General features: G+C 34.8%; 1 pseudogene; it reads left to right on the plus strand.

The window, feature by feature from the left end:
- LOC149538325 (uncharacterized) overlaps positions 1 to 20,320 on the plus strand; it is a 44,111-nt pseudogene that overhangs the window by 6,678 nt on the left and 17,113 nt on the right.

Genomic DNA, 20,320 nt, shown 5'->3' on the forward strand with positions numbered 1-20,320 from the left:
CCAATTTTGTCATTTGTTTTAACTAGCAACTCTTCAAACACTTCAAAAAAAAAATTGAGTCACATAAGTAAACAATAATAGGACTACACCTTCCTTAAATTAATTTCATATTTTAAATTTATGATCCCTCCCATATCTCTTCGACATATCCATTGCGTACCAAAGTGCACTTATTAGTTATTAACTATGTAGAAGGCATATTAGAGTCATATTAACTATACTAATAAGGAGTACAAGAATTTATCTCTTTAGATGAAATATAATAATTATAATGTTATTGATAAATATTTTTAATTAATACATAAGTATATTATTTTAAAATAGAACTATGATAATAGATTAGAAATAATGTATTAACTATAGAGAATTTAAAGTGTATTGCCCAAAATAATATAATAATATAATACCAATAATAATCTATTATTGTTTGTATTTGGAAACTATTTAATCAAAATATAAAAATATACTTAATAATAAAATTGTATCTTAATAATAAATAGAACATTGATAATGTAACATTAATTTTTTATGGAGGTTTAGAATGTTGAGTCAAGCTTTGAGGGTATTCATTGCACATAAATTCTTTTAAGGCGCAATCTTGACTTCAAATCTTATTATATAGGAGTCTTTGCACTCAACAATACTTAATCTTTGGTGGGTTCATCTAGAACCATTCAATTTAGTAAGTAAAATAATCACTAATTGACGAATATAGCATTATATATATAAAACCAAACTCTAGAGTTCTGTGGCCTAAATGATATCAAACTGACCTCCTTCTCCTTCAATAATAGAGGCATCTTACAAGGAAACGAAAGAATTTTAAAGAAAGACTCTTTGTATAATGTCAAAAGTGAGACCGATTGAGTGACTTTTCTTTAAAAATAAAAGTGATCGAACGCATTGCGGGTCAAACACGTCTCCCCGTCTTTCGTCACTTTTGAGTCTCACGTCACATCGAAACCTAAAAGAGCACAATTCTATTGGTCTCTTTTGAGCCCATTAACGTAGCATCAAAAGAGTTTCGGCGACGGCTATCCAGCCCCACCGTTCGGGATGGCTGGATGGCCATACTCCATGATCCCCATACCCATGCCTTGCCCGCAGCGGTGGCCCTGATTATTTTAATTCGCCGTTGTCCCCCACTTCATCGATCCGCGTTTATGGCAGGATAATGGCCCGGATCAATGTTGTTTGCCACGGCCGGAGAAACTTTATTCTCCAAACGATTTATCTCCATTTTTGGCGATCTGGAGTATCAACTGCAACATCGACCGCAACAGCAAAAAATCACCAGCACAAAATAGGTTAGTGAAATATTAACTCGTTTTCATTTTGCAAATATATGCAATATCTACGAAGCTTTAGCAGGCCTGCAACGGCGATAGTATGTTAGTTTTAATGGCCCAATAGGCATACAATAATGAAGATCGTTATCGAATAGCCTGAAAATAAACGCACCAGTATTCATTAACTATGCCATGTATTTTGTTTCAGAGTTAATTTTTTTCACAATGGAATCTGCAGGTTAGATAATGTGTAGTTGTTGAAGTAAAGGCTCATATTTTCTATTTTCTATCTATTATCCATATTTACTTTGTAGTTGAAGTAAGGCTCACATTTTCTATCTTCACATGAATTTATTTAATTTATTTCCTACAACAAATCCATGCTTCATACCCTCGTTTTTTACCCTAAAATAATTCTTGGTTTATTCATGTGGGATAGCCTTTATCTTTGTTTCATATTTTGTTATGGCGAGTTTTCATTATTCATATAAGATTTAAAAGATTGTATAAAATAAATCAAGTTTTTAATTCATACTTTAGACTAGAATAAATGTATTCTAATTAAAAGTAGCAAAAAATAACTTATCAATAAGTAGTGTGATCATGCAATATTTTATATATATTATATCTATTAATAAAAATGTATGTTTACATGTATAAAAATGTATCATTGTGCCTTTAGACTCTTGGATAACACAAAACAACCATTGTGTTTTCATACTCTACTTTAATAGTTTTGTAAAAGTATTTAGGGTAGCAACCAATTGTGTATTAAATCATTAAAGCTATGTGTAGTTGAATAATTAACACATAACTTTATGGATATAAAAAGCTTTTTAAAATGGAATTTGAATTTATATTAGATCCACTTGTAATATAATTTTGAGCAATCCTTTCATTAATGAAATAACTGTTGGAGTTGAGGAAAGCCAACTCCGAAGACGCCAAGATCACCTGCATGCGAAACTTGTCAAAGAGGAGCCATAGAAGGGAAGAGCATGGAGCACGGGCAAAAAACCCTAAACGGACATGAGAGCCATCATAATGCAAACACAAGAAGAAATGTATTTACAATAAGAAATGATGTTATGATGTTGTTATTGTGTGATACAAAGAGGAGAACTCGAATATAAAGAGCTCATGGAAGCTTGTAGAACAAGCTGGAAAGTGGTAGAAGATAAGTGTGACAACTAGAAGGGAACAAACTCCTGTGTTGTCAACAACTAACCACTACATGCATTAAATATGAAATATTAAATAAATGCATGACCTAAGTAAGCTTAAGCAATAGAATAAATAATTAAATATTAATTATTTACTCTAACACCCCCCCTTAAGTGCAACTTAGGGAAATGCCTTAAGCTCACAAAGCTAAGATGAATGCATAATGGGTCCCAGCAACGAGGCCATGTTAGGTACCCATGTACAATGCAAGAAAATGCAACCTCTGTAAGCAGGGAAAGAGAGAAAACCACATGGGAAAAACCCTCCCCCAAAAAGAGGTAAGAACCTAGTGAAGAGCTGAAGAAGTCTCCAACTAGGGAAATTGTCCCCTAAAACAGGAACAAAGAGTGATCATGAAGAAGCAGCATCACTGAAGCATGAAGAAGTCGCAAATCTGCCAAACTGCTGATCTAAATAAACCTCCATGGAAGAAGAAGGCACGAACCGAGCATGTCTATATGGTAGATGATCCATCTCACCGAAATGCATAGGTAGCCAGCCACTGCAATCGCCTTGTACATAGAATCAACCACTGAATACATAGTTCACACTATCAAACCATCGAACCAAGGATGCATTAGAACACAGCATAACCCCCCCTTAATGCAGACGAGGTGTGATGATAGGCAACTGAGAAGGTGAGCCAAATCTCTTGCAAATGAACCAAGAACGAGGAGAGAGGAAAAGAGGTACAGACACCGATAAAGACACGGTCTAATTGACTCTGCATGGGGCTAATGTCGTGGAAGGGACACTCACTTGACAAAGGGAGAATGCCTAAAACAACAAACAAATAATCCCCCCCATGGTGCTTTATGAAATAGTGCAAGTACAACTGACTCAAAACAACGTTCATGACTCCCAGAATGTAAAAGTGACACTTTATCTCAGTGCGAAACAAAAAAGTGCTTCAAAAAGATAGCTACAATGATCATAACTGAAAAAGAGCTGAACCAAAAGAAAGTACAGTCAAAAAGAAGGAAAACCATGCCAGGAAAACGATCCTCGGGCCTAAAACACTCAAAATATCCACCATAGAGCAAAAATGCCAAAACTATGATAGAAAGAGCAGAGGCCAAAAACAAGAAAAAAGGACTACTTTTCTGAAGAGTACACAGAATTAGCTTTCCAGAAATATAAAGTTTTCAAAAAACTGACATGGGACGCAAAAGATATGCATGTCGGAGTCAAAAATAAGACTTCGGACTTCAACAGAAAAAATGAGCAATAAAAAAGCATCAAAACCAAAAAATACCTACACCAAAATCTCCGTCTTGGAACTAGCTTTCCGGCGCTTCTTTCGGATTGGAAAAATACCTCCGTATGCAAGAGTTTTGGCCAAAAAACCAAAGGTAGGTCCAAAAGCAATCGGGAGAGGTGCATGCAAGGGCTGATGCAGCGCTGACGTCAGCAAGTTAGATGATTAAATTTGACGGTTTGGTGGCCGTCGCAGCAAAAAAGAGTGCCACATGGCATAGCCATGTGGCAGTACGGATGATGACGTGGCTGACGTGGCAGGGGTGACGTGGTGGGTCCACGTGGCAAGGTGCCACATGGCGCCCAGGCCACGTGTCACCCCCGCAGTGGCTGCAATGGTCCTGATGCGGCTGTAGTGCTGCCAGGCTGAGCAGAGGCGGCCGGGCTGGTGGAGCTACCGGTGGAGGTGGCCGCAGGGCGGCTGACGAGGAGGAGCCGCTGGCAGAGGGCGGTGGACGGGCGGCGGCCGGGAGGAGGCCGGGCCGCGGTGGAGCGCGGGCGGTGCTGCCTGCTGCGGCCGCTGCGGGCTGTGCGCAGGTGGCGTGGCGGCAGTGCGCCCCAAATTTTTTTTTTTTTTTAAATCCGTCGCTGCGTCCGTACGACCGTACGGCAGACCCCTGCAAGCAAAAAAGATTGCCTCCCAGAGCTCTGTCTCCAAAATTGAAAAACTTTATATGAATCCTGACTGCAAACGGCCTTCCGGATCCATTGGTGATGTCCGTTTGGGCCCAAAGTGCTCCAAAAATTTGCTGATCCCCTGATTTGAAGAAAAATTGCACAAACAAACTAGGGTTTGTGACTTCAAATCACAGCTTCAAAACTTCTTCAACGAAGCTACAACAGGAAGGCTCTGATACCATGTTGGTGTTGAGGAAAGCCAACTCCAAAGACGCCAAGATCACCTGCATGCGAAACCTGTCAAAGAGGAGCCATAGAAGGGAAGAGCATGGAGCACGGGCAAAAAACCCTAAACGGACATGAGAGCCATCATAATGCAAACACAAGAAGAAATGTATTTACAATAAGAAATGATGTTATGATGTTGTTATTGTGTGATACAAAGAGGAGAGCTCGAATATAAAGAGCTCATGGAAGCTTGTAGAACAAGCTGGAAAGTGGTAGAAGATAAGTGTGACAACTAGAAGAGAACAAACTCCCGTGTTGTCAACAACTAACCACTACATGCATTAAATATGAAATATTAAATAAATGCATGACCTAAGTAAGCTTAAGCAATAGAATAAATAATTAAATATTAATTATTTACTCTAACAATAACGACATTCAATTTTGTTTACGATATAATTCTACTTATATGATTTTGATATTACATTTTTTAATTGATAATATATTTAAAAAGATAGGGCACTGACCATCTTAATTATCTACAGAATTGATACAAATTTTAAATGGCAATCCCTCCTCCTACTACCTATGCAAGATGTTCCCAATGGAGGAAATAGTTTTTCAAGTGCACAACTTTAGTGGAATTCTATTGGAGATCATAATTGTTTCATGGACTTATGTGCTGCTATTCCTCTTAACAGACTCCCTGACTTTGTCAAGGAAGAAGGTTTACTAGATGGTACTAAAACAACATTCATCAAAAAAGACCATAAAGAGACAAACTTGAAAAACACTAAAAATTATTCTACCAAGATGAATTCAAGGTTTGTATGGACTTTGTTTAATAATTAATCATGCAATATTTTATATTTTCTAAATATATTATAGAAATTAATTAAAAATATTTTTACATGTATAAATAGATATCATTGTGGTTTTGGACCCGAGGATAATAGGAAGCAACTTGAAAAAGATATGCAAAGAAAGCCAAGGTTTATTAAAAAAGGGTTGTAAAACCCACTTTAATGTTAGGGTTATGTATGGAAGAGCAAACATTGCCATCATTACATACAATGAGTTTAGTCATCAAGATGCTAATGGTGAATTTTGTCATGGAAAGGATGACCCTTCTAGTGATCTAAGGAGCATGGTTGCTCCAAGACTGTCAAGTGAATATAAATTGTATATTGAATCCATATTATTGATGGGTGTGGGGATTAACACCATATGTGAACAACATTATTTTGATCCTTATCTAATAGATTTGATGAATAAGAGGGATACCTATTACTAAGAAAAGATGTTTTAAATGCATGGACAAGGGTGTGTTCTCTTTGATCACAAAAAAATGAAGATGACATGAAAAGTGTAATTTTGTGGCATCTAGAGCAGAAAGACAACTTCTTCTACTATAAAACACCAACCAGTGGAGAAGATATTCCATTTATCATAGGAATTCAAACACCGTGGATGCGAGAGATTATGGTGAATTATTCACACAACTCTATCATTGCCATGGATTCCACATTCTTGACAAATAAGTATGTTGTAAGTAGATGAATTCAACTATATTTATAGATTTTAGATTAGTTGATCTATATTATATATAACATTTTAATTTATCACTGATTTCTTCTTGTGTAGTATGCGCTATATTCATTGCTTGTGTTTGATGAACAAGAGGTTGGTGTACCTATTGCATGGGCCATATCCTCAAGAAACAAAGTGGAAGACTTAAATGGATGGCTAGCAGAAGTCTACAAAAGAGGCAAACAATATAAAGAAGATTGACAAGTGAATGCATTTATGATAGATGATGCTATTGTAGAGATTGAAGCAATTAGGTTTTATTACTATTCAATTATATTTATGAATTCATATTTAACATATAAGTTTTAAAATTCATAATTTTAAACATATATAATTATAGTTCAATAATTGATTTTGTAAGAGTTATAAATGTTTTTAATGTAACTTTTAGGTTATCCGGAACAATTGTTGAGTACTTTTATTTATCTAGCATGTACAAAGGACGTGGCTGAAAAATGTATACAATTGAGTCAATTTTTTCTTAAAATATATGAAGATATATATTATTGATCATCAAAGTTTGATATTATGTTTTATATTCTAAGTTTGTAAGCAATAAGGATGTTATAACAAATATGTTCATTGAACTAGATGAGATAGTGTATGCAATGAGTGATAATGAAGATTTTGCTACTCACTTAATTAAAAGTTTTAAGGAGGAATTTAAAGAATAAAAGCAATTTATTAATTACTTTCAAAAGACTTGGTGTCATGATGAAAGATGTATTGGTAATATTATACATATATATTTTTGTTAAGGTATATTTGTATTCATATTACTTTATTTTTTGTATATATACTAAGACATCTCCATATTTTTCTTAACTGCAATGTGGGCAAAATGATTTAGAGGTTTCTCTCAAGCAAATTAGGAAACTAATGCTTCCATAGAGTCATACCATATGTACATCAAATCTCACTATCTAATAGATTGTTCTAGAAAATATATAAGGAGAATGGATCAGCTTATTCATGTTCTTCTTCATAGGGTAGAGCCATATTCCAAAAATAAGAAATACTTCAAGTTATCTGGATTTCTGACTAACTTTAAAAAGGAAATATATTACCTTACTGCTTTAGAAAGATCAAAGAGAATACCAGATATATATTGCTACCCATATGACCTCCTTGTTGATACATATAAAGTAAGAATTCAAACCATTTCAACCAAATGGTATCTTGTGAGAAATTTTGGACTAAATTTGCAAGTGTATGATTGTCAATGGGCAAAAAGAGGAAACACATGTTCAAGATTTTAGATTTTCTATAGAGAAACAAAATAAATAAGTAGGGTCAAATTGTTGCTAAGTGTTATTTCAGACTTATTTTTAATATTAATATTTTAATGATTTTTATATTGTAAGGAACTACCTCAACTAACCTTATTGAACTACAAATGATGTTACTATTGGTTGATGAAAATGATAAAGCTGGAGGGAGTTCTCTTCATGAAAATAATGTCACTGGTAATATCAATACTTTTTTCCAAGGAAATGTTAAATTATTTAATGAATTAGAAAATTAATTAAGTCTTATGGTGATTGTAGATGGTTCTATACCTTCAAAAAATCAAATGTGGTTGGACACATCATTGTTGAAGCTCAAAGAATTAGTATGTTTCAATACCCACACTTTTCTAATGAAATATCTAGTGTTCAAAAATAATTTTTTGAATTAATAATTTTTATTTTTATTACAAATGGTGTGAGATCATAAGTTACTTCTAGTGACAAATTTCAAAATTGCATTGATTATGTCAATTCAATGCTCCAAAATTTTCCAACTAGAGAACATGAAGAAAACCTATTCATGCAGTGTGTTGGGAGATTTAGAAATAATATGCATGAAACTTTCTCTTCATCTTCCAAATTTGAACCAATTCCTAGTTCAAAGAACATGTCTATGAGATGAAAATCACCATGGTATAGTCCAAGTAAAATGTGGAAACATTATTCTATTCATTGAGGAAATAATGCTATTTCTCAAAATTTAAATGAAAGACTTGAGGAGCATGAAAGTTTTCAATTTCCCTCCATCCACTCTAGAAAGAAAAAGAGAAAGATGGTCATTAATTGCTCAGGCATAGTAATACAAGAAGAAATAAATACTATCTCACAACAAGGTGTGTACATTTATTTAAATGTACTTTATTATTTTCAATAGCTCAACACAAGTTATTTTATTTCATATATTGTTTTCGATAGCTCAACACAAGTTATTTTCATTTCATATGTTAAAAACATGTCAATTTATAGGTTTGGTTGATCAAGAAAATGCTTGTCGACATCCATTGCCTTTCTCTATTGATTTGAAAAAAACAATAACATATGCCACACAATTAATAGATGGTAACTTATTAACTATTAACTATTTTTCTTAAATTTGTATAAAAGTTACTTATTTCGTTATTTTAACTATTTTTTATGCTTCATCAATAAAAAAGATGTAGTTTGCAGAGATCAACCATCAATACACAATATTATTCCTACCCATATATTTCAACAAACTGGCATTGGTAATTAAGAATTTCAATTGTTTACATGAATTACATAATGTGATTGTGAATGAAACAAATTCTTAAATTTAATACATGTTTATTGTGTATTTTATTGTTGCTTTGTGTGATCAACAAATGCATCAAAAATATGTGTCACCCTTTTCTATTGATCTAAACCAAACGATAATAGGGGCAATGCAAAGTGGAGATTGTGAGTAAATTATGAAATTAAATTCAATTTTCAAAGACTTCAATTTGGTAACTATTTTTCCTAACTAATTAAAATTTTTTTGCAGGTGTTCACAACACTTATATGGAGGATCATGTTATCATTCATTAATATTCTCCTTTACATATTTTATAATGTGTAATTATGTAAATGAAAATTTTTGTTTACTTTCTATGTGTGGACAAGGAATGAAGGTTTTGTTATTGGTTCTTTCCTCCAAGAGCCCTTGAACCAGCTATTTTATTTATATAAGAGTTTTTTTAATAAAATAGAATTTGGGATGATCATTATAGCAATGGTTTACTCTACTTTTATTTATTTTGACATTAATTATATGATGTCAATTAAGTAATGGTTTAGTCTATTAACCTAATTTTTGAAAATTATAATTATAGCATTAAAATATTTTAAATATATTTATTTAGGATTTTTTTAGAAATTCAAAATAAAAAAAGAAAACTCTTTAATATCATATAATAAATTGCATTATACAAATCTTAATCACTTTTCTTTTATTAAACACAATTCGAGGGGTGTGGACAGTAGACACTTTAATGGATTTCAATCATAGAACATATCACCATTCTTATGATTGCCCTTTATTCACCCATCGGTAAATAGAAACATTTCGCTCGTCCAAGGAGTATATTTTAAATTTAAGTTTTATTGTAATATTATATTTATAAAAAAAAAAATGTGACAAATAATTAGATATTTGTGATTCAAATTTATTTTTTACTAAATATAATGAAATAAAAATTATAATACCAATAGAATTTGAGATAGATTAATTTTGTGTAATCATATAAGTGTGAAGTAAATTTTAGATTTCTATAAATCATAAAAGTTAATCATTTATTTTCCTTTATCATAGTTTTTTTAAAATGAAGTGATATAAATGAAATAATATAATAGAGTTAGTAATATGGTGAAAGGATAATAGAGTGATATTAACTCATTAAGTTTTTGTTAATTTTTTTTTTAAAAATATTTAATTGAGTTACTATTAAAATTTAAGAAATGATATAAATTACATTAAAATAAATGTTCAAAAGAGTTAAATTTATTTACACTTGTTTCAAGGGATTAACTATTTATTCTTGGTTCAGGCAAGAGCCTACAATACAACAATAAATTGTGAGCCTCTTATCGAAGAGGTCTTGGGTTCGAATCTACCCGTGCTTAATAAAATAATAATTTATAATAATACATAATAATTAACCTTGGCTTTGGCCTCTTATCGATAAGGAAAAAAAAAAAAAAAAAAAACTATTTATTCTTGGTTTAAAGAATTAACTATTTACTCTTGTTTGAAAGAAATTACTATTTATCTATCAATGCTATTAACATAGATGTTAATTTTGTTGTGTGTTAGTTGTTAGATAGCTTGAATATTTATGTTAAGATTTCAAAAATGTTATATGCATATATGACTATTATAATTTATTATTACTCAAATTTAATAACCGATTATAGTATGTAGAACTAGATTAGATAAAGTTATAAGATTAAATTTATTAAAATAATCTAACTTCTTCTTTTTAAAATTTATAAATATCAATAACCATGTTTAATATTTCACTTGCATATTTGCTAAAGCTTAGTAGATATTGCATATATTTACAAAATAAAAATAGGTTTAATATTTCACTTGCATATTTGCTAAAGCTTAGTAACTATTGCATATATTTGGAAAATTAAAAAAAAATTAACTAATCTCTTTTTTGAGGTTTAATATTTCAGTAACAATAAATAGTTTGGAGAATGGAGAATAAAGTTTCTCCTTGCCCTATGAACAACATTGTACCGGCCATTTTCCTGCCATTATCCTGCCATAAACGCGGATCGATGAAGTGGGGGATAACGGCGAATTAAAATAATCAGTGCCACCTTGGATTTGACCGCTGCGGGCAAGGCATGGGGAGGCATGGGTATGGGGGTCATGGAGCATGGCCATCCAGCCATTCCGAACGGTGGGGCTGGATAGCCGTCGCCCGAAGTTTCCTTCAAAAAAGGATAACGTCAGAAAAGGATATTAATGGAAGTCTGGAAGCGCTTTGCCATTGTAACTACAAACTGAGCGAAACCGAGAGATTTTCTTATCGTTATTTGAATTTGCTGAAACATTGTGCACCCAATCATGTTCCACACAACGCTTGTTTTGTTTTCATACATTCTTAGCTATTTCCTTTTGCTTCCCCACTGTGCTTCTCTGTCACATGACGGAGTAATTTTGCTTAATCTCAGAAATGGAGACTGGAGGGACAGCAGTAATGCTTTGAGCAACTGGAACGAGTCTCACCAAACTCCATGCGCTTGGAAAGGAATTACCTGTGATGAGTTCGAGAGAGTTACCACTGTTGATCTCACTGCTCACTCCATTTCTGGCAACTTCACTTCTGCCATTTGCAGCCTTCCCAATCTCACAGCTTTGACTCTTCAGAGCAATGCTTTCACTATTCTTTTCCCAGACGCCCTCTTCAATTGCAACAGTTTGCAAAAGCTCGATTTGTCAAGCAACGGCTTCACTGGAAAGCTGCCGACTCATATCTCCGAATTGACTGAGTTGAGAGTTCTGAATTTGTCGTACAATGCTTTTAGCGGGTCCATTCCACCAGCCTTCGGGCTCATGCGAAAGATAGAAGCTCTCTTGTTGAACGAAAATAGTCTGACTGGGGCATTCCCTAATTTTGTAGGGAGTTTGGTGTCTCTGAGAAACTTCACGATTGGGGGTAATCCTCTGCATCCCGGTGTTATACCCAGAGAACTAGGAAATTTAAAGCAGCTGCAAGCGTTAAGGCTAGATAACTGCAGCCTTGTTGGAGAAATCCCTTCTTCCTTGGGCAATTTAACTCGACTGGAGTTCCTGGATCTGTCGCAGAATGGTCTTTCTGGCGATATTCCTGCCAGTTTGATGTCTCTGTCAAATTTGAGGGAACTCTCTCTTTTTAGAGACAACTTATCTAGACGAATTCCGGCGAACATAGACCAGCTCACAAGGTTATCCATTTTGGATTTGGGGCACAATCAGCTCGAAGGCACCGTTCCCGACGCAGTTGGTAATCTCACATATCTGAGCCTTCTTCAATTGCAAAACAATTCGCTTGCCGGAAACATCTCCTCTCAGATCAGAGAGCTCCGGCACTTGAGTAACTTGATGCTGTACAACAACAGTTTCAGTGGCTTGTTGCCCCAGAGTTTAGGTTGATATTCCAGTTTCGTGGTCTCTGATGTGTCGAATAGTGGGTTGGAAGGCCCTCTGCCGAAGAATCTGTGCAGGGGAGGAGTGTTGTATGGCTTCGTTGGCACATCAAACAAATTCAACGGTTCTTTGCCTTCGTTCTTTGCACACTGCAAATCTCTAGAGTATCTGTACATCGACGACAACCAGCTGAGCGGCGAGATTCCTGCGGGACTATGGGGTGCTGACAAGCTCCACGGATTGTTTCTAGAGAAAAATAAGTTCCAAGGCAATATTTCACCCGCAATTGGCCAAGCAACGAGTCTGATTCGATTGACGATAAGCAACAACCTCTTCCACAGAGTAATTCCTCCCGAAGTTGGGCGGCTTACAAAACTTCAAGTGTTTGAAGCTAGCAACTGTTGACCACGATGATTCTTTTTAAAAGGGTGGCAAAATGAGTTGGCAATCTACTTAACACGGAAGTGGGAAAAATAAAGATTTAATAAAACTGACAGATGCATTCAATGTTGGGATGAGGCATTTTAAATAAAGACGGTTTTTGCTTTGGCGACAACATAAAACAAAGTCATGACATCGTGACCCTTGATTAATAAATGAAGTCACACATTGTATGCAAGGATTAAAGGAATGACTGCATGTTGAAAGAAATCTCGCCATTTGTCAGATTTGTATAGTGGACTTGAAACGTTTATGAAACTCATTTTTTTTGTGGGTGTTTTGTGACTGGAGGAAAATACATTTGTTTTTGGAAAACTTCTTTGTCTTTCTTTGTGCAAACTGAAAATTTGTCCTCACATTTATCTTACCTGCGGAATCAATGTCTTTGATAGAGTTTTGATCTGTTGTTTCGGTTTCATCTTCAAAGACGTAAGTATTCTTCTTGAAGTTTCTTCTTCAGTAAACTACTTGAAAGTCTTTGTGTCAGCATTGATTCAAGTTTCACAGATAAGGTTTCTAGGTAATGATTTTTTTACTCATTTGATTTTGCTCACATGCATGAGGAATTGGAGGCAAATATAAGAGGAAGACACAGAGAAACTTTCAGTCTGAAGTGCAAATTAAAAAGGCATCACAGGTATTTCTTAAAAGCACAGGTACGTCATTGGTTTGAGACTACAAAATAAATGAAGAATGAAAAGGTTTTGTTTCAATCTCACGACAGACCAAAGGCGAAGTTTTATTTGTTTTTGAATCTAAAATTAACACAGTCAATTTTTGAAAGAGGCAAAATTATTTGGAAAGAGATTTCTTCTAAGATACATATAATATTTAGTTGTTTTTAAAAAAATATATTTTCGACTGTCAAACTGTCTTGAAAAATCAAAGTCAAGCATTTTGTTTTAAAAATGAAAGGGTTTTGAAATGGTTTTGTGAAAATGGTTGTGAAAAAGAAAGCAAATATGAAAACTATCTTCATCGTAGCAAGTTCTAAAATGAAATTTTTTGGAAATATGCATGAACAGTTTATTGCATTTCTCATGAAGGATGAATAAAATTTTGTGGGTATTAAACCCAGAACACTATATGCACTATTTTTTCGTTCAAAACAAAAGAAAAGTTGGCAGGCAGTTTCAGTTGTATAACATTGGGTTACAAAATGGCATTCTTGAAGATCTCAAACATAAAAGATGTAATGCCCCATCAAGGGATCCAAAGAATTAACCTAGTATTTCACTAAGTTTGGTAGCATTTTTTTTTTTTTTTAAAGTAATTACCACTTACAACTTATGCACAATAACGGAAGCAATAGCAATGTCCATCTAAAGAGTAAACTTAACATATACAACAGTTTACATTCTTTAAGATCCCCTTAACGTGAATTACTTACATGAATCCAACTAGTACAACATCCACATGAAATAATATGATAAGTCCAATGTTCAATTATTACATATCCAAATGCTCATTCATCCACTGTACATGTCACAGGGTATGAAGGCTTAAAAGAATATACATATGTAGAATAAGGTACATCATCCTATTCTAATCCATGATTCATCACAGTAAAGATAATCACATGATACTCATGATACATCATCGTAAAAGCCATTTACATCTATCAGAAAGATCAAATAAATAGACTAAGTGCACGGTTCCTCCCAACCGTTAATAGCATCATTAGACGATCGTGGATCCTAGCCATCCCTCCGTGCGTAACATTCCAAGCACCGAAGAGATCATCGGTATTATCATAGTAGGAATGTCACTCCTAAATATCCTACTAACATAAAAAGTGAAGCATAAGATATCATCATCTAACATATGCTAATCATCAATGAAAGGATACATATCCACCATCACGAAGGACGCATTAACCACAAAGTCTCAATGAATCTCAAATGATAAGAGTGAAAAATACACTACCACCCGACCGCGTGGTACCTAAGTGGTCCACTCCCACCGTGCTGAGGAGATAATCTCAAGTCCCAAAACAGGTTATCAAAACCACATAGCACACAACTCTAAAGTCCAAGAAACCTAAAAGTATACTAACTCAAAGGTTCCAATCACAAAACAGACATCTACTTCCCAGAGGCACACAATGACATGTAGGAACCTACTATGCAAGCGGGAAAGTGTCATCGCATTTATCTTGTAAAAGTTACCCTGGCAGTTAGCTAAACTCCATGGGTCCATACAGATCTCATGCGGCCACTAGTATCCTTTCATACTGATAAGGCATACTATGGAATGCAAGGTCGCAACCATGCGTTCTCTCTACTCCCATCCTAGCCTATACGAGCACTCAAGGCATGGGCGAGAACCAAAAACTCTTATCTTTTTAGGTTCATTCAGTTAGTATTAAGTGTGTGAATGTTATCACTTATTAACCAACTTACAATGAGTTACCCTAGCAGCCTCTTAGGGCCCCGGCCCCCATTGCAAGCCACTTCCCGTCACTACATGCAGATATCCTACCCTAATGCTCATGGTATCATAAACATAAAGAAAGTCCACAAAATCACCATAATAAGGATCAACAAATATCCATGATTAAAAATCATTAAATATGCATAAAAGCATCAAATCACCATGAGCAACATCCATAGAAAATCATGAACACAACAACTCTCTATTGGCAACTGAAGTATCACTGATAATCAAAATATCCATTGGTTCTCAATAACCAAAATATATCTCAAAATCATACTGATCGAAGACTCCAAAAATGGTTGAGTCAAACATGTCACATCATGACATCATCAATAATAAATCCACATATTAGTCCCATCATGGCGACTAGAATATATCCAAGAATAACTGATCGATGACCAAAATAATGGTTAAGTTAAGGGTTCCAGACATAAGAATCTTAACTATAACAATCAGTATTCACAACCAATTCATAGAGCATTCCATCACATAATCATGGTTGGGATTATAAAGATCGAGATTAAAACATCATCAAGACATCACATTCACATAACCCCCAAGCCTCTGGTAGACGTCCTATACCGGTCAACACTAGTCAACCCAAAACCCAAAACATTAGCATAATGAATACACAATGTAAACACATGTTTTGGTTTTGCTAAGTTTTCAAATTTGAATTCATATGCAAAATCTCAGTTTTTGTATCCCAAGTTTAGAGAAAGAACATTTTCCTACGTTTTTCCATGTATTAATTTTTTGGATGGATTAAAAATTCCCTCTAAACTTCAGTTTCCAATTATAACATTTAAAAGACGTTTCCACTAACTTAATTTTCATATGCTTCATATATCTTATAATCTTAAACTATTAATTCATAATAGTTAAAACTATAAAATTACAAAACTATTCATCATTAAAAAGAGATGAATTTATAAATATTTTATTAACAACTTTAAATCTTTATCTTTATATATATATATATATATATATTACATATATATATATATATATATATATATTACATATATATATATATATATATATATATATATATATATATATTACATATATATATATTACATATATATATTTATATTAAACATATACATACGTACATATATAATATAATATTTATTATTTTTTTTGCATTTTATAAAAAACGGAACCGAATTTTATTAATTTCGATCAATAAAGGAAATCGAATAACAAAGTTTCCTTAGAACAAAGCCGAATCAATTATGCCGTCGACTGTCACTGTGGTGACAATTGCCGCGGGTACCCTGTTGTCACAGGTACCCTGCGACCAATAGAGTCGCGGGTACACTGCGTAGCAGGTACCGCGCGCCCCTTTAAAGCACGGGTATGGGGTGAGATTCCACCCCCACCCAAGCATGCATTAATATATTTTAACATAAAATCGCAACGCGATTTCATAAGTTGCGGAATTCCTTTATTAAAACATTTCTGCCGCAGAAAGGTTATGAATATATATAAATATATATTATATATATATGTATGTATATATATATATAATTAAGGGTTATGTATATATATATCTATGTATGTATGTATGTATGTATGTATGTATGTATGTATGTATAATATACAGAATCACAGTATGTTTATAAAAATACAAGCTTTCATTTTCAGAACCTCTCTATGAAACTTGTTCTTTTAAAATTCTTTGATGACTAATTCTAATGGGTTTGTCCATGAAATTGCAACCCTAGCCCGTATTATTTTCAGATCTAAACATATAGAATCCTTAAATAAAACTTAATTGCCCAAATTGAAAATGCACAATGAAGACATATGGAAAATACGAAGAAGGCAGGGGAAAGCAAGATGCAGAAGTATCATAATGAAATCACAAGAATCTACCCGGATTCTGATGCTAAACTCGCTTATCCTCAGACAACCCCCAGAGCAAGCTCCCCTTCTTCAGAATTTTCCCGAATCCTCCAATGCCTCAACTATTCTACATGCTAACCATACTATCCACGCTATGTCCCCGCTATCCCCAAGCTATTAAGGAATGCCCGAATATAAAGAGCTTTTGGATAACCCTAGAATGCTTCTAGAATCAGCTGGAAGATATTGCCAACTAAGCATGGACCTATTTCCTACCTTTTAGATAAGCCCTAGGGTTGTAGACACCATGTGCTTAATTGATGCACTAACCCCTGTGTTGTTGACACATGAAAAATAGGGAACTGCATTATTTCCTATGAAAACTTATAACTCCAATAACTTTTAAATTAATTTTCATTTAAATATTTATAACTCCCACTTTAATCTTCATAACTTTTATTTTAATTTTTATAACTTTTATTATTAATATTTTTTTATTAATTAATTAATATTTTATAATTATTATTTATTTTAATTTTTAATTTTCTTTTAATTTAATTCTTTTCTCTCAATTAATTCTCCTTTAATTAATTATAATCAAAATATCAAAATCATGATATTTAATCTCTCAAATAATTAATTTGTTAATTAAATCTATTTATTAAAGCTTAGTTAATAGAAAATTCACCATGGACCTTCATGATAAAATATGAAAACCCATCATAGGACAATTCATACCAAATCAGTCTAAAAGATTAAAAATCACAAATTATGCCATCCGACACATTCAGTGGGTACTCAACTCAGATACTTGTCCTAACTCACTAGGACAAATGGTTTTAGGGTTTGGGATTTGGACTTGAGAATTTATCTCCCCTCTCTTATCATTAAGATAGTATAATAGGGTACACTCATCCTGGCAATTCAGGGAAGTCGATACCCGGTACCTGCAACCTACAGAAAAGCCATGCATGTACATAAAAAATATATTGTGCTAAGCTAAATAGGCAATGGCAGGAAGTGGTGCATCGTGTAGATCTCGACTAAGCAGGTGACTACGACTCCCTTCCTTAACCACATCAGAAACGCCATACAATAAAAGAACACGCACACCATACACATGCAAGTATGGGGTAAGTATCCATAATAAAGCACATAAGATAATCAACCATCTAACTAATCATCAGCAGTAACTGAAACAATATAGTGATCATCATACATACATTAAATGTGAAGTCTAAATGATCTCATCACATGATAACTGAATCCATAATATAATATCTGATAGTGTCAAAACAATACCACTAATCGATCTACATGAAACTAGTCCATCAAAGTCTGATAACAATAGCAATAATATGTCCAGAGAAGATGTGAATGAGGGTAGGCACTACATCCACCCCCCCTTGGGTTAGGCTTACTCCTGGAAGCCTACAAACAAATAGGGATATAACTCCCTCAATCTAGCTACATCCTCCTGAGTAGCTGAAGAATCATCAGTAGGGTCCCATTGGACCCTTACCTGCTCGATGGTTTGACCCCTGAGGGTCAACCCCCGCTGCTCCAGAATATGAACCGGCTCTGAAGCCAGCTGCCCGTCCTCTACCTGCCACGCATTCCAATCAAGAACATGCACAATATCAGGAATATATTGCCTAAGCACTGAAACGTGGAAAACATCATGAATGCGAGCTAGGCTGGGCGGTCGAGCAAGGCGGTAAGCAACCGGGCCAATGCTCTCCAAAATCTCGAATGGTCCTACAAAACGAGGTGCTAACTTAGAACCCTTTCCATATCGGATCGGACTCTTTCGCGGTCGCACTCTCCAGAAAATCTTATCTCCCACTGCAAACTGCTTATTAGACCTATGAGCATCAGCATACTTCTTCTGTCTATCCTGTGCCGTAGTTAAATGCTCGCGGATACGCACTACCTATTGCTCCATATCACGAAGCATCTCAGGACCCAACAGAATGCGATCCTCAAGGTTGTCCCAACTCAAGGGTGTACGACAAGGACGACCATATAATGCCTGAAAAGGTGCCATGCCAATAGAACTATGATATCCATTGTTGTAAGCAAACTCCACTAGATATAGATAGTCCTCCCACTATGTCTACCTATCCATCACATACATCTGTAACATATCCTCCAAAACCTGATTCACTCTCTCCGTTTGACCATCAATTTCTGGATGATATGCTAAGCTGAAGTTTAATTGCGTTCCAAGCTCATGCTGCAACGATGTCCAGAATGCAGATGTGAATACAGGATCCCTGTCAGAAATGATCTTTCTAGGAATACCATGTAATCTCACAATGTCACGCATGAAGACATTAGCTATAGAAGCTGCTGTATAAGAGGACCTGATAGGTGAAAAAATGTGCCACCTTAGTCAACCGATCAACCGTGACCATGATAGCATCATGACGACGAACTATCAAAGGTAATCCTACAATGAAATCCATGGAAATAATATCCCACTTCCAAGAAGGAATGAGATTTGGCTGCAAAAGTATAGCCGGGTGCTGATGTTCTGCCTTGACTTTCTGACATTCAAGACACCTAGCCACAAAATCAGCAATATCTCGCTTCATTCCGGACCAAAAGAACAAACGTCTCGAATCAGCATGCATCTTTTTAACACCTGGGTGTGCTGAGTATGGTGTACGATGGGCTTCTGCTAGAATCCAGTTGCGAAGCTCATCCATTAAAGGCACATAAATCCTCCCCAAATGTCTCAAAAGACCATCCAATTCTCGAACATAGCCTGCAAACTTTCCTTCCAAGGGTCTTCTTGAATCTATCTCTCTGCACACTTCCTGATACCATGAATCCGTGGGAAGTGCCTGAAGAATCTGACCCCTCAAATCAACACTAAGAGTCATAGATGATACCACATGTCTCCTGTGACTCAAAGCATCTGCCACCACATTCTCCTTACCTTGAATGTACTTAACCTCAAAATCGTACTCACATAGAAACTCCATCCATCATCTCTGGCGAGCATTCAAATTAGGCTGAGTAAAAATATACTGAAGACTGCGATGATCCCTGTGTAGCTCAAATTTGTGCCCCAACAAGAAGTGTCTCCATCTTGTCAAAGCATGAACTACTGCCGCTAACTCAAGATCATGCGCAGGATAATTTAACTCATGATCCTTGAGCTTGCGTGATTCATACACTATCACCCATCCATTCTGCATTAACACTGCCCCAATACCTTCAAGAGAAGCATCTGTACACACCATGAAATCTCCCTCTGGATCCGGTATTGCTAAAATGGGTGCACTAGTTAAAAGTTCCTTGAGCTTCTAAAATGCTTCCTCACATTTCTCTGTCCACACAAACTTCTTTCCTTTCCTCTGAAGAGAAGTGATAGGATGTGCTATCCTAGAGAAGTTCTGGACAAATCTACGATAATAACCAGCTAAACCCATGAAACTACGAATCTCTGA

Source organism: Cupressus sempervirens, chromosome 9, assembly GCF_028749045.1.
Source record: "Cupressus sempervirens isolate cs-2001-9-10 chromosome 9, ASM2874904v1, whole genome shotgun sequence".
NCBI classification, from domain to species: domain Eukaryota; kingdom Viridiplantae; phylum Streptophyta; class Pinopsida; order Cupressales; family Cupressaceae; genus Cupressus; species Cupressus sempervirens.